The following is a 15,161-nucleotide window of genomic DNA, read 5'->3' as shown; positions in this document are numbered from 1 at the left end:
AAGTCTCGGAGGACTGGTATGCATCTCCATGAGAGCGGAGTGCAAGAACAATGGAACTGGTCACAGTGGACTGAGCCAAGGCTGCCTGTCCAAACTGGGCTGTCCGTACTGGAGGTACGGTTTGCAGCTTGTTCCTGAGCACTCAGCCTTTACACAGCTGGTTCCTGCTTTGGCTCTGTGCCCCTTGCTTTGCTTCCCGCCTTGACCAACCTATAAAATCTCTGGAGACGCCCGCTCACTTTTGTGATCACCCCACTGGAGAAGATCGCGTCTATAGGCATCGTTAGGCGTCGAAGACTCGACCCTCCACGTTCATAGCGATAATCCCCTTCCCCTCTTTCTCTCTCTTTCTTACTATTTTTTATTTCTCTCCCCACTATTGCATTTGTTGGCACTAAATAAAGGTGCATTTGTGATTGAGTAAACTGAGTTGTTCCCTGCTGTGTCTTTTGCGCTCTGAGATCCCTAAAACAAACCATCAGGTTCCCTGCATATATTTGCGGACCCTGACATGAAATGGGCGTCACGGACAGGATCTTGATGGACAGAGGGGTTGCGGGTTCTGTATAGTTTGTAACAGGGGAAGGACCCTCGTCTCAGCCGCACCTAGCACGCCACTTCGGTGAGCGCGGTTAGAAAGCAAGGGGGGCCAGGGAAAATTCCCGCACACTGTATACACCCAGGCGTATAGCACTCCCTGTCATCAGGATTTCACAAAAGGATCTCATTGTGCAAAAGATGGGACTGTAGTTAGTTTTTTTTGGGTTGGTTTTTTTGGGGTAGGTTTTTTTTTTTTTTTGTGTTTTGGGCTGCTTGGTGTAGTTGAGGAGACAACCATTTGTAACTAAGGTGAACCTCCCAGGCAGTTTTGGTCTCCTCGCCCGTTCCAGGGAAGCGAAGGGAAACACAGTTTTAGCTGTGCCTTTGGTGTAACTTGAAGCGTACCTCCCTGAGAGTGGTTTTGGTCCCTGCACAAAATGAGTGAAAAATATAAGAATGCATTTTATGCTTTGCTAGCCAAACATAGTGCTAGACCTTCTCCAGATGGAGAAAGGTGGGCACAGAATAATTGGTTTAACTTTGAAAAGATTGTAGATAGAATATATTCTTTGCAACATGATGCTAGATACAAACTGGGCAGAAATAAAACCATTCTTTGCTCAGTTTTGGGGGCCTGTCTTTCGGCAGCCATAGAAACCCGTTTTGAACGGGTGAGTGAAGAAAAAGCAGTCATAGAATCCCTGCAGAATTTGGTGGAAGCTTTGCAAAAACAATTAGAACAGGAAAGAAATCAGAATTATTTGCTGCAGATTTCCCTTGCAGAAGGGCGAAGTAAAAACTTAAAATCTGCAGATTTACCCACAGAAGGAAAAACAGAAGGAAAGGAGACATACAACATTAAACAAATATACCCTCAGAAAGAATTAGTACACATGAAAAATTGTGGGGAACACTGTTGCTCCAACTTGAGACCTCTCATCAAAACAGAATACAATTATATAAATGAAGAGGATGGTGATCCCCACATAACCACCAAAGAAATACCATACACAGCCACTGAATTAGCTAAATTAAAGAAAGAATACTCCCGCCTCCCTAGTGAATCAGAGACGAAGTATGTTTTTAGAGTTTCCCTCACAGGGAGTGACGAAATTAAATTAAGTGAACAAGAAGCAAGTGGCTACTGGGGACATGGAGTTTTCTTAACAACAGGAAACACACATGCTCCATGGTCCCTGACACAGCGTGCAGCTCACTGGGCAGGGGGGTTAAATCCCCTAGAGACGGGCGACCCTCTGGCAATAGTCGGCACCTCAGACCAACTCCTAGAAAACATACACAAAGCTGCATGCTTGCAAATGATACAGGAAAGAAAATTAATCTCTGGCTGTGAGTCGCCAATGCAACAGCCTGTCAAACCTGAGATTATGACCCCCCTCATTTGAGGTTTGCCAGAGTCTCTTAAACCAACAGCAATTTTTCTTCAAAAAACAATAGCATCTATCTCCTCGGTAGATAGACTTGAAAGATTTCTCGGACACACAAGAGATCAAACTGGTTCCACTGACTCCACTGACTCCTCACCTTTTACAACTCCTAGCACACAATCTAACAGCAGTTATAAACTTTGGACATGGAGTGAGGTAGCAGAGGAGTTAGTAAATTACAGTAGAAAATATGGACCAGTGAAGTACTCAGAGGACAAACCAGAAAAACCCAGAGGAGTCAGGCACATTGCTTCTCCTAATGAAAAACCAGAAAAGGGAAAACAAATTTCCAGCCGGCAGCAGCTGTGGTTGCTAGGGCTGAAAAGGGGAGTTCCACGAGAAGTAATGGATAAATTGCCGTATGATAAATCGGCTAAAATAATTTCCAATTGGCCCTGTCCCAAACCTATTGTGTGGGAATCATCCAACCAACAACCCAGTGCACCTCCTCTTCCACAAGCCTTGGGCAACCAGCCACAACATTCCCCAACACAGGTTTTAAGCAATGAGACACAGCATGCTCTCTCCCCGCTTCAGGGAAGTGAAACACACCAACCTCCTTTAAACTAGAAACTCCGTTTCTCGATAGTGAGCGAAGAAACGGAGACTGGATGTTTTTGAGGAAGCTCACAAAGGACCCGAGAACAGGGGACATATTGATTACAGCAATAGTTGGCCCCAAACAAATATTAATAACTTTTGTTGTGGACACAGGGGCCCAAATCAGTGCATTGAAAATCACACACGCCCAAAAGTGTGGGCTTGTTCCCAGCAAAAAACGATGTTGTGTTTTAAATGCCCTAGGAACTACAGAGTCTATGAGTATGGCTCTAGTAAAACTCACACTGCCCGGAGAAGACAACCCAATAGCTGTCCAAATGGTCATCGGAAACATTCCTGACAGTTTGTTAGGGATGGATATACTTGCTGGGAGACAATGGGAAGACTCAGAAGGCTTTCTCTGGTCTTTCGGAGCTCCCAGCCTTAACATCAGGCTGCTACAAACAGCTCCTTCCCTACCGTTCAGCAAAATCCCTTCTGTGAAACAATATCCTTTACCCTCTGGTGCTAAAGATGGCATCAAGCCAGTCATTCAGGAATTGAAAGATCAAGGAGTAATTGTTAACACTCACAGCCCTTTTAACTCACCAATCTGGCCAGTTAAAAAACCCAATGGAAAGTGGAGACTGACAGTTGATTACAGACGGCTTAATGCCAACAGAGACCCTCTTACAGCAGCGGTCCCAAATACAGCTGAATTAATAATATCAATTCAGGAGAAAAGCTCACTCTATTACGGCAACAATAGATGTTAAAGACATGTTTTTCATGATACCCATACAACAAGAAGATATGGACCGTTTTGTCTTTACGTGGGAGGGACAGCAATATACCTTCACACGTCTACCCCAAGGGTAGAGACACTCCCCCACTTTAGCCCACCATGCTTTAGCCCAAGAATTAGAAGAACTATCTAAACCTGACACTGTAGCTGTTTACCAATCCATAGATGATATTTTAGTGGGAGGGGAAGAAAAAGAAGTAGTGGAGGATGTTCAACAGAAAATAATTTCCCACTTAGAAAGCCTTGGTTTGCAGATCCCCTCAGAAAAATACAAAAACCTTCTCAAGAAGTGAAATTTTGAGGCATCTGGTGGAAAGGAGGTATGACATGCATCCCACCAGACACCCTAACTTCTTTAGATCAAATCAAGATGCCTGAACCTAGAAAAGAACTCCAACAAGCTCTAGGACTATTGGTATTTTGGAGAAAACACATTCCAGATTTTTCAATTATTGCCAGACCTCTTGATGATTTGTTGAGAAAGGGAGTAAAATGGGACTGGAGCCCTTCTCAGGAAGAAGCATTACAATTGTTGATTTTTGAAGCCACAGCTCATCAGGCCCTAGGCCCTATCCACCCAGCAGATCCTTTTCAGGTAGAATGGGGATTTGCTACCTCAGGATTGTCAGTACATATATGGCAAAGGGGTCCTGAAGGCCCAATCAGACCTGTTAGCTTCTACTCCCGTGGCTTGAAAGATGCTGAAAAAAGATTTACAACTTGGGAGAAAGGCTTATTTGTTGTTACCCAAGCTCTCATAGAAGTAGAAAAGATCACAAGAAAACAACCAATTGTGTTGAGAGGTCCCTTTAGAGTCATTAAAATAGTGATCACAGGGACTCCACCTCCTGAAGGGGTAGCACAATGAGCCTCAGTAAGGAAATGGTATGCACAAATAGAGCATTCTAATAACATCTTTTCAATTACTGAAGGCGCTGTGAAAAATTTACCAATACAAGACACAGAGAATCTGAACAGCAGCCAAGACAAACCTGCCTCAGTTCTTAAAATAGCCCCTCCCTTCTCCCCTGAGCAAACAGCACATTCATGGTTTACTGAGGCCTCAGCTAAGCGTGAAGGAAAAGTGTGGAAATACAGAGCTGTAGCTTTGCACACTTCTTCTGGAGAGCGGATCATTACAGAAGGGGAAGGCAGTGCCCAAACTGGGGAACTTAGAGCTGTTTGGAGTGTTTTCCAGAGGGAGGCACAAAACACCTCTCTTGTCTGTATTTACACTGACTCCTATGCTGTATATAAGGGCTGCACTGAATGGCTGCCTTTCTGGCAACAGAATGATTGGGAAGTTAACAGAATTCCAGTGTGGCAGAAAGAAAAGTGGCAAGAAATTTTACAAATTGCAAGTCAAGGGAATTTTGCTGTAGGGTGGGTAGCCTCTCACCAGACAGATGATAATCCAGCAGGAGAATGGAATACAGAGCTGATGAATTAGCAAAATTAAGTCCTCTGAAAAAGGATGAAATCACTGAAGATTGGGAGCACTTATTAGAATGGCTGCATGTAAAACGACAACACACAGGTACAAAAGATTTATACAAGGAAGCTCATGCCCGGGCTTGGCCCGTTACCAGAGAAATGTGTAACACCTGCATTTCAGCCTGTGAGCAGCGTCGCAAACGGCTAGAAAGACATCCTTTAGAGGATGACCCACTACACTTGAGGACAGGTAAAGGCTTATGGGATGCATGGCAGGTAGATTACATGGGTCCCTTTAAGCAATCAGGAGGTAAACATTTTGTGTTAGTGGGGGTTGAGATTACATCTGGATCAGTTCAAGCCGAGGCATTTAAAAGGGCTACAGGGGAAAACACTGTTAAAGCATTGCAGATATGGTTCGGGACTTTCCCAAAACCACAGGAAATTCAATCTGATAATGGGTCACACTTTACTGCTAAAGTAGTACAGGAATGGGCAAAAGGTGAAGGGATAAAATGGACTTTTCACACTCCCTATTACCCTCAAGCTAACGGAATTGTAGAAAGGACTAATGGTCTTTTAAGACGACTTCTGAAACCACAAGAGGGAGGCTGGGATGGCCGGTTGCATAAAGCTGTGCAAAGTGAAAATGAAAGATGGGGGGTAAATGGGTGCGCCAAAATTACTGCTTTTTGCCCAAATCCTCTGAGCTTAATCTCCTCACAAAGAGGACCAAATGATCCCGAAACTCCAGTTCATGACCCGGGACACCCTGTTTTGGTAGACCTCCCTACGGTGGGAGAAGTACCACTTGTGTTGAAAACTTCTCTGAATAAAGTTGCGTGGATAGCATCTGATGCCTTAGGAAAAGAACATCGGATAAATACCCGCTGGATAATTCCATCATTTTAATGTTCTGCCCTTAGGTGGCAGATTTTTCTGTGTTTTGCTATTGCAGGAGAACTCCGAGGGGACACTTCAAGTGACATGAAAACAAAATAACCATGTTAACATTATTAATACTTCTCTGTATCCTGCCACACTCCCATGGCCAGGAGCCAGCTGAGTGGCCGTGGTCTGAAGACACTGTTAGATATCCCAGTACTCAAGAATCACATCCCAGAAGTCGTCACCTGAACCTGGCAACCTCAGGGTATCATGGTGGTCCACGTGAGTGGGGATGGGATAAGAATGAACGGGTTACAACTCTAAATGGTACAGTTGGTTTGGGGATATTTTTGTGGGCGGATGTTGGGATCGGGATTGTGTGGGGCTGGGTGGGTGGGATGTGGTTTGATAGTAAATCAGACTTGGAGAGTTCTTGATCACATGGACTGGGATCACATGGACTGGGATTTCACAGGCTGGACCATCTGGATCAGAACCATAGAAACTGGGATCATCTGGACCGGGGTGGCGGCCTCGGAACGATGCGAACCGAGGCGGTCCCGCCCGGCCCAGGGCAACCTCCCCGTCCCTCCCAGTCCCGCCCGGGGGCGCGGCCAAAACTCCCCGCAGCGAACGCGGCGGTCCCGGAGCGATTCCGGGTCCGATCCCGGTCCCTGTTTCGGCCTCGGTCTCAGTCTCGGTCCCGGAGCGCTCCCGGTGCTGATTCCGGTCGCGGTGCCGATCTCGATCCCGGAGCGGTGCCAGTCTCGGTGCCAGTGCCGGTTCCAGTTTCAGTCCTGGTCTCAGTCTCGGTGTCGGAGCGGTGCCGGTGCCGTTTTTGGTCCCGGAGTGCTCCCAGTGCCAATCCCAGTCTTGGTCCCGGAGCGGTGCCAGTCTCGGTGCTGGTTCCGGTGCCGGTCTCGGTCTCCATCCCGGAGCGCTCCCGGTCTGGGTTCTGGCCGCAGTCCTGGAGCAGTCCTGGTGCCGGTGCCGGTTCCGAAGCGCTCCCGGCGCCGGTCCCAGTGTCGGTGTCAGTCTTGGTTCCGGTACCAGTTCTGGTGCCGGTTTCGGTGTCGGTCCCACAGTGCGGGTCCCGAAGCGGTGCCGGTCTCGGTTCCGGTCTCGGTCTCGGTCTCGGTGCCGGAGATTTTAGGGTCTTTTGGGTGATTTTAAGCCAAACCGGGCCCTTTTAGGACCGCGCGTTCCCTTGACCCCGCCCATTCCCCCTCAAAATTCCCGCCGTTTCCTGGACCCCGCCCCTTTCCCCTCCCAGTTCCCGCCCTTTCTCTGACCCCGCCTCGTTCCATTCGTTCCCCGCCCTTTCATTGGCCACGCCCCTTTTCCCCGTGGGCCCCGCCCATCTGCTGGCGCGTTCCGTCCGGCGCATGCGCAGACGACCCAGAAGTGGCTCTCCCGGGTGCCGCCATCTTTGTTCCCGGTCCCCCGAGCCGGCTCCGGCGTGTCCGAGACCTGCGGTGGGGGAATGGGGGTCTATAAGGGATCTATAGGGGATCTCTAGGGGATCTATAGGGGTCTGAGAGGACCTGGAAGTCTCCTTAGAGGATTTGGTGGGGGATCTGCAGGAGATTTGGGGCGGTCTGTAGGGGCTTTGGGGCGGTCTGGGGATCCCTAAAGGGGGCTGGGCGGGTCTCGGGGCTCTATCGGGGTCTGGGGCTCTGTAGAGGGTCCAGCGGGGTCCGTAAAGGGGCTCCGGGCGTCCCTAAATGGGGTCTGGGTGTCTGTGGGGGATTTGGGGGGTCTCTGTGGCGTTCTGGGGGGTTGGGGGGTCTGTAGGGGATCTCTAGGGGTCAGCGGCAGCCTGTAGCGGGTCCGGAGAGGTCTGGGGGTGTCTGTGGGTCCCTGTGGGGGATTTGGGGGGTCTGGGGGGGTCTGGAGGTCCCCAGGGGGGTCTGAGGGGATATGTAGGGGCTCGATAGAGGGTCCGGGGGCGCCTGGGGGACCCTACAGGGGATCTGGGGTTCTCTGCATGGGATGTGAGGGGGTCTGGGGGAGTCTTGGCATCTCCATAGTGGAGTTTTGGGGCCCATAAAGGAAATTTTTGTGAATTTTTGGCTCTGTACAGCTAATTCTTGGAAATTTGGGGTCCAAATTGGGCAATTTTGGGCGCTCTATTGGGATTTTTTTTTTTGAATTTTGGGGCCTCTGTTAGGAATTTTGGAGGAATTTTGGAGGAATTTTGGGTCCAAACGCAGGAACTTGTGGAATTTCGGGTCAAAGGGTGGGAATTTTGGGTAATTTTGGGTCCTAACTTGGGAATTTGGGGAATTCTTTTTCCTAGATATCCTCTTCAAGTTCTCGGTGAGTGGCAGCACGGCACGGGCAAGTCCTGCCTGCTGCACAACTTCATTGAGAGCAAGTGTAGGAATTTCTGTGAATTTTCAAGGATTTTGGCAGTTCTAGGGGGTCGTGGGATTTTTGGGAATTTTGGAGGGATTTTTTTTCATTTTGGGGGACGTCTTGTGTATTTTGAGGGGATTTTTGAGGTATTTTTAGGACTTTGGGGTGGTGTTTTTGCATTTTTAGAGTGTTTTCTGTTGCTGTTTGCGGGCTTTGGGGAATAATATATTGGGAATTTTGAGAAATCTGAGGAGTGGGGGGATTTTTAGATAATTTTGGAGATTTTTTGGGGAGTTTGGGGGGTTTTTAAACTATTTCTGGACATTTTTAGGGTTTGGGGTTTTTTTTATTTATTTTATTTTCTGGGTGATTTTTATTGGTGTTTAGGGAAATTTTTGGACATTTTTTGGAATTTGGTAAATTCTGGGTAGTCTGGGAAATTTTGGGAATATTACTGGAATTTTTGGAGGCATTTTCTGGCTTTTTTTCTTTTTTGAGCTATTTTGAGGCTTTTTTCAGTTTGTTTTTTTTCTATAGTTTTCCTTTTGTATGCAATTTTGGGGGGATTTTTTTTTTAATTTTTTGGGAATTCTGTGTCTCCGGGCGCTCCCCCATCCTGCGGCATTTTGGGCAATTTTCTGTCACTCTTGGGTCATTTTTGGTCACGCTTTGGGTCATTTTCAGCCGTATTTTGTAATTTCGGTGGCATTTCTAGTCAGTTTTGGGTCATTTGGGGGCCATTTTGTGGCCATGTTCTGTCCCTTTTCGGGCATTTTTGGTCTCTTCAGGGGCGTTTTTGGTGCCGTTGGAGCCATTTTTTGCCGGTCTCAGTCCCGGTCTCCGGGCGGTGCCGGTCCCGGTGCCGGTCCCGGTGCCGCTCTTGGTCCCGGAGCGCTCCCGGCGCCAATCTCGTTCTCAGTCCCCGTCCCTGGGCGCTGCCAGTCTCGGGGCTGGTTCCGCTGCCGCTCTCGGTCCCGCTCTCGGTCCCAGTCCCGGAGATTTTAGGCGGGTTTGGGTAATTTTAGGCCAAACTGGGCAGGTTTAGGGTGGATTTTCGGCCCCTTTGGATGATTTTAGGCCAAATCTGGTGGGTTTTAGGGTGGGCTTTAGGTACATTTCATTGATTTTAAGCCAAACCAGGTCTTTTCAGGGTTGATTTTACGCCCTTTTTAGGAGTTTTAAGGGGATTTTTTGCCATTTTGTGTGGATTTAAACCAGTCTGGGCAATTTTAGACGACATTGGTTGGTTTTAGACCCCTTTAGATGATTTTATCCCCAACGGGCTGATTTTAGACCGAACCCTGTGGCTATAGGGTGGCTTTTAGTGCCCTTTGGGTGATTTTAGGCCACTTTGTGGGGATTGCAGGCCTCTTAGGGTGATTTGAGGCCAAACCTGATCCGTGTTAGGGTGGATTTTAGGCCCTTTTGGAGAAATTTAGGCGCATTTTGGTGATTTTAAGCGAACCCGGGCGGTTTTAGGACCGCGCGTCGCCTTCGCCCCGACTCTTTCCCCTCACGATTCCCGCCCTGTCCCTGACCCCGCCCCTTTCCATGACCCCGCCCCTTTCCCCTCCAAGTTCCCGCCCTTTCTTTGGCCCCGCCCTCCCAGCCCGGGCCCGGGGGAGGAGGAGGAGGGAGGGAGGAAGAGGCGCAGCGGCGGCAGGAGCGGGAGGAGAAGACGAGCGGAGGGAGCGGCGGCTCCAGCGCTCCCTGAACTGGCGGCACCGCCGGGATCATCGCCCCCATCCCGCAGGGGGCCGGGGAGGGGGAGCTCGCCCCAAATATCCCGGGGGGTCCCTGGGTTTGGGGTTTGTTGGGGGGATGTTTGGAGCTCGCGGGGATCCAAAGCCGAGCAGCAGATGCCCCTCGGGGGGACATCGGGAGCTCCCCGGGAGGTGTGTTTGGGGTGTCCCGGTGTCGGCAGAGCCCCGGCGGTGGCGGGGGGACACGGGGTTTGGGGAGCCCGGGAGAGCCGCCGCTTCCCTGAGCGGGAGCCCAGAGAGAGGAGAGCCCAGAACCGCAAAGCGGGGACCCTGAGAGGGGGGGGACCCCTGGGATTGCCGGGACCCCGTTAGGGGCTGGAGGGGCGGGATGGCCGGGAAGGGGGTTCGGGAGTCGCGGTGCTGGAAGTGGCTGCTCCCGGTGTAAGCCCAGTCACTCCCAGTATCCGTAGGTGGGGAGACAGAAGAGGGGGGAGCTTTAAGGGTTCCTGGGACTCGCCGCAGCCCGGGGAGGGTGGGGACTGAATAGATGAGGGACCCCAATAAAAGTGTGACCCCCCAACAGCTGGGACAGGGGGGAACCAGTTTGGGCCTTGGAGCTGCAGGTGGACACAGGCAGCTGCTTCTGCTCCCTCTGTGTGTCCCCGTGTTCAGCAGTGCTGCTCCATCAGTCTGTGCCCAGCAACGGGGAAAAGCCTCAGCCCTGCAGGGCCAGCGGGAAGGGAGCTGCTCCATACAGGAACAGGGAACAAAGGAAACACATTCTTTAGGATGTGTTTTCTGTTAAAAAAAAAAAAAAAAAAGAAAGAAAAAAAAAAGAGAAAAGAGAAAACCGGAAAAAATACAAAAGATAAAAACTGCCCCAAAACCGTGTAGTTAAAAGTCTTCCATAACTGTGGATTAAAAAGATGTAAGTGATGTTTTGAAATGAGAACTCAGTTGCTTTGTAAATGTGCTCATGGCAAGGATTCATCAGCTGCATTCTTTTGCAGATGTTGGAATTATTTCCTAATATGAAGTAAATTTAAACTTAAAGCAATAGGAAATTGAAAGATGGATTGTGCACGACTGCATCTTGAGTGTAAAAATTTGGCAGTTTGAAACTTGGAGCAAAAGTGTTGCAAATGAAAGTTTTAAATCCCAATGGATTGTGTGACAGCAGTTTTTCCTATACTATGTGTAGCAGCCCAAGGATTTCATCAGTGGGGTGGTGGGTGCTTTTAGCTTTGTCCTGTGCCACTCTGGGATGTCATGAAACAGGACTTCACCTGCCACCAGCCCGCGTTTCCCTCTGCCACCCCAGCTCCGTGGACCTTGTGTCCCCCAAAGCAGACACAAAGTTTTCCTGCTGCTCTCCCTTTGCACAAATCCACAGAGAGCTGGGATTGTTCCAAGTCTCGTCTCTCCATTGTGCCACATTCCTAAAGAACCAGCAGCCCATCCCGATGAATACAGCGAGTTACACTGATGGTTGTCAGCTCCATTTCCTGCCTAGAAATCCTGAAACTGCTTCTAAATGCTGCTCTCCTCAGCTCTTAGACACCTACTCACACAAAGCTGGGAAAAAATCCCCTGGCTTCCGGCTTGCAAGTGAGCCAAAGTTAGAGCTCTGTGGAAAATCTCTATCCATCCCTATCCTTTTAATACATCTGTATGTGGGGTGTGCATGGATGTGTCTTGTATAGAAAGGAAGGAGTGCACAAGCACCGTGCCTGACACTTTCCCTCTCTGTGTTCATTCCATACCCATGGGTACAAAGACATAATGGAAACCCTGGCGCAGACAGAGCCTTCTGTGCATGGATACAGAGACATCCAAGAGCCCCTTGGTCATCCTGCTGGAAGGACGACAAAAAGGGAGTGGGAACTCAGCAGTGAGGAGAGCTGAGGGCTGGAGAGCAGCTCTGAATGACACTAAAATGTCTCTGGGCCTCTGAGACATTGCTACTCTTCAGCCAGTGGCAGTCCCTAAGCCTGGGACTCAGTCTTCCTCATGCTGAGGGGCACCAAGGAAGGCAACAGTGTGATGGAGACTGGCATGGGCTGGGAACTCACTGGGGAAAAATAGAGAGCACTGTGAAGGAAAAGGCAGGTGGAGGACAGAACTCTTCAGAGAAGAGCTGAGCTACAGCTTGAGCAAGCTTAAAAATGTCATTTGGGGCCATCCCAGATTGATTTCATTTCAGAAGGTATTGAACAAGTTTATTTTTTGAGCGGTATCATGTTTTCTCTTGGAGATGTACACTCTGCAAACTTGAGCCGCATTGCCAAAATGCTCAAGGCAAGTCTCTGCTGCAGGGCACACCGTTTCTTCTTTGGCTGATTCCGGCCCGGTGCTGAGCCCAGCAGAGCCCTGGCAGAGCCCAGAGCAGCCTCAGCACCCGCAGAGCCCAGCTGCAAGGACAGAAACCAGAAACCGCCCGTCAGCTGAAGGCTCCTGTGCCCTTGTCCCAGCCGCCCGCGGTGCCCAGGCCACGCTGGCCGTGCTCAGGGCTGGGCCCAAAGCTGCCCATCACTGCTGGCAGGACGTGTGCCCAGCCTGCAGCCAGCCACGGCGCATCCAGCCCTCAGCAGCTGCCCAGAGCAAGATGCTCCTGTGCTGGCTGCCATCTCCCAAAAGCTCTTACCCCACCCGTGCCAAGAAGACGGGGACCCACCTCACGCCATCCGCCGCTGGAAGAAAAGCTGCTCCCAAACCACGTCCTCAGCCTTCTCCAAGGGCGCGGCCCATCCACGCCACAGCTGGTCCCAAGCACTTCCCAATCCAAACTGGACACCACCTAGAACACTTCCTTTAGAAAAACAACAAATTAACAGACAAAAAGGGGAAACAAGGGAAAAGGTAAAAGATGTGATCTCTGTCAGGGGCTTGAGGAAGGGCCAATTCCGACATACTTGGGAAAAACCCACCCACCAGTGAGGGAAGCCCATGCTTTCACTCTTCCCCCCTGCACTGCCCCCCAAAATAATGGTGATCCCAAAGCAAACAAGGGCAGTGGAGCAGCCCAAGCCCTTCCTTGCCTGCAAAGCAAAGCAGCCCATGGACAGGCTCTGGAGTCCCACCTCTGCTCCCACCTTGGGGGTTTGTTTGTGTCGGGCTGGCTGCCCCAGCCCCAGCCCAGGGCACGGTGGGTGGTGGGGGCTGTTGGCAGGGCCAGGAGCCAACTCCCATTTCGTAACCACCCCAGCCTGTGCCCCCAGCCCTGCCAAAAAGCAGCTTGGCAGCCCACTGAACAATCAGTTGGACCTGCCCCAGCAAAGGGAGGAACCTGTGGTTCCTGGACAGGCCGTGCAATGCCCAAATCTGGGAGCATCCCCCTGTGCGTGGACTCATCTGCAAATTGGCTGTGGAGCCTGGCTTTGAAGAAGGTGCCAGAATCGAAGTCAGTCATCTTCAGCTTTGTGGTGGCAAGGTCCCAGAAGAGGTTTTCATCCTTGATGTTGTCCTCGCTGTCTCCAGCAGCAGCAGCCCCACGTTGTCCAGCTTCTCCAGGGGCTCCTTCTCGTTCCCTGGGGGTGAGACCAGGCTCTCAGGGCTCTGCCCAGGGCCCCAGCTGTCAGTGAACCAGGACAAGCAAAACCAGCCTGGATGGCAGCCACCAGTGCTGGGCAGAGCAGCTCGGCTCCAGCACGAGGGCTGCCTGCGCCCATCCCATGAGCCCTGCGCAGTGACACAGGCAGGACAAAAAGTCTGGCTTGCTCTGCTTCTGATCGCCAAGGCATGTGTGCAGCTGGAACTTACCAGGGCCCTGCATCAAAGTGTGCCTGTGGCTCTCTCCCTTCTTCTAGGACAGATGAGTATCCTGCATCCAAGGATCACAGAACAGGTCTTCTAATGAGGGCCTGTCCAAGGAGTGCACTGATAAACACCACCTGATGAGATCTTGGCAATCTGGGGAGAGAAACCAGAAGCCGCCAGTCAGTTGGAGAAAGCTCCTGTCCCACTATTCCCATGCCCAGGCCATGCTGCATGTGCTCAGAGCTGGGCCCAAACCTTCCCACCAATTCCCTGTTTTGGAGGAGATCAGGAGAGCAGGACATGTGCCACCTCCTCAGCAGCTGCCAGAGCAGGATGCTCACAAGCCAACTGCTGTCTCCCAGCACTGGTATTCCCCCCGTGCCCAGAGATGAGCCTCCACCTTGAGAGAGCCGTTGTGGCAGGGAGAGCTGATGGTCCCAGCTGATCTTCTGACCCCTCCTGAAAGGGTGTTCTCCACAGACCATCTGGTGCAGCAGGATGCCCAGGGACCAGATGGTAGCTGGCTCGCCATAGTACCAGCCACAGTGGGTCCATTCCGGGGGGCTGTAGGACGGTGTTCCTATGGAATACAGATGGAGTTCATCAGGGGGATGCTGCTGCTCCCAGAGCCTGGCCCCAGCATCTCTGGGCATGCGGGGACTGCACCAGTGGCACGTGGGGTGACCTGCTGCTCTCTCACCAGCACCAGTGACTTGTTTACAAACTCAGGGTTGCAAAAAAAGCTACTAGTGTCGGAAGGGGGCAGCGGAAGCCGTGGCAAGGCCTGGCCATGACATCCAAAGGAAAAACCCACTCGGCGCCGGGGAAAAACCATGCCCTCATCCTCCCTGCCTGCATTGCCCCAAAAAACATTATGAATCCAGGGCAAATAAGGCAGGCAGAGCAGCCCAAGCCCATTCTTGCCTGCACACCAAACTGGCTGCTGCACTGCTTCTAGCCCCCGCTTCTCTGCTACTCTCACCCACAGGTGTTTTTGTCGAGCTGCCTGCCCCAACCCCAGTGCCAGTCCTGGGCAGAGTGGCTGGCAAAGGCTGCCAGCAGGGCTGGAAGCTGGCCCCTCACACACCCCTGCTCAAAAGCCACTTGGCTGAAGACTCAGTGCCGTGTCTGGCAGCAAAAGGGAGAGTCCCTGCTGCCACACCCAGGCTGGGCCATGAGATGCTGGGACCGGGAGCACACCCCTGCGTGGGCTCACCTGCAAATTGAGTGTATGCTCTCTCTTGCAGGTAGGTGCCACAGCCAAAGTCAATCAATTTGGCCTGCCCGGTAGCCAGGTCAACCAAGATGTTCTGGGGTTTGATGTCCCTGTGCAGGACCCCGCAGCTGGTGCAGTGCCGCACGGCTTCCAGGACCTGGCGGAACAGCTCCCGCGCCACCTCCTCGGACAGGAACCTCCGTGCCCGAATGAAATGCTGGAGGTCCTGACACCGCTCCGGGCGCTCCAGCACCATCACGATGTTGTTGGAGAGCTCCACCCACTCCAGCAGCTGGACCACACCAGGGAAGCCAGTGGAGACCCTGTCCAGCAGCACGATCTCCAGCGGTGCGCTGGTGCCGTTGGGCTGTGGGAGGACCACGATGCCGTCAGTGGGGCTGAGGCCCTGCCAGGGGTGGGGAAGCGCTCACCCTGCCCGGGATGTTCTGCACCCTCCAGTGGCCGCACGCCCG

This window comes from Chamaea fasciata, unplaced genomic scaffold, assembly GCF_029207755.1.
Source record: "Chamaea fasciata isolate MVZ Bird 193981 ecotype frontalis unplaced genomic scaffold, bChaFas1.0.hap1 SCAF_62, whole genome shotgun sequence".
NCBI classification, from domain to species: Eukaryota; Metazoa; Chordata; class Aves; order Passeriformes; family Sylviidae; genus Chamaea; species Chamaea fasciata.
This window is presented reverse-complemented; position numbering follows the sequence as displayed.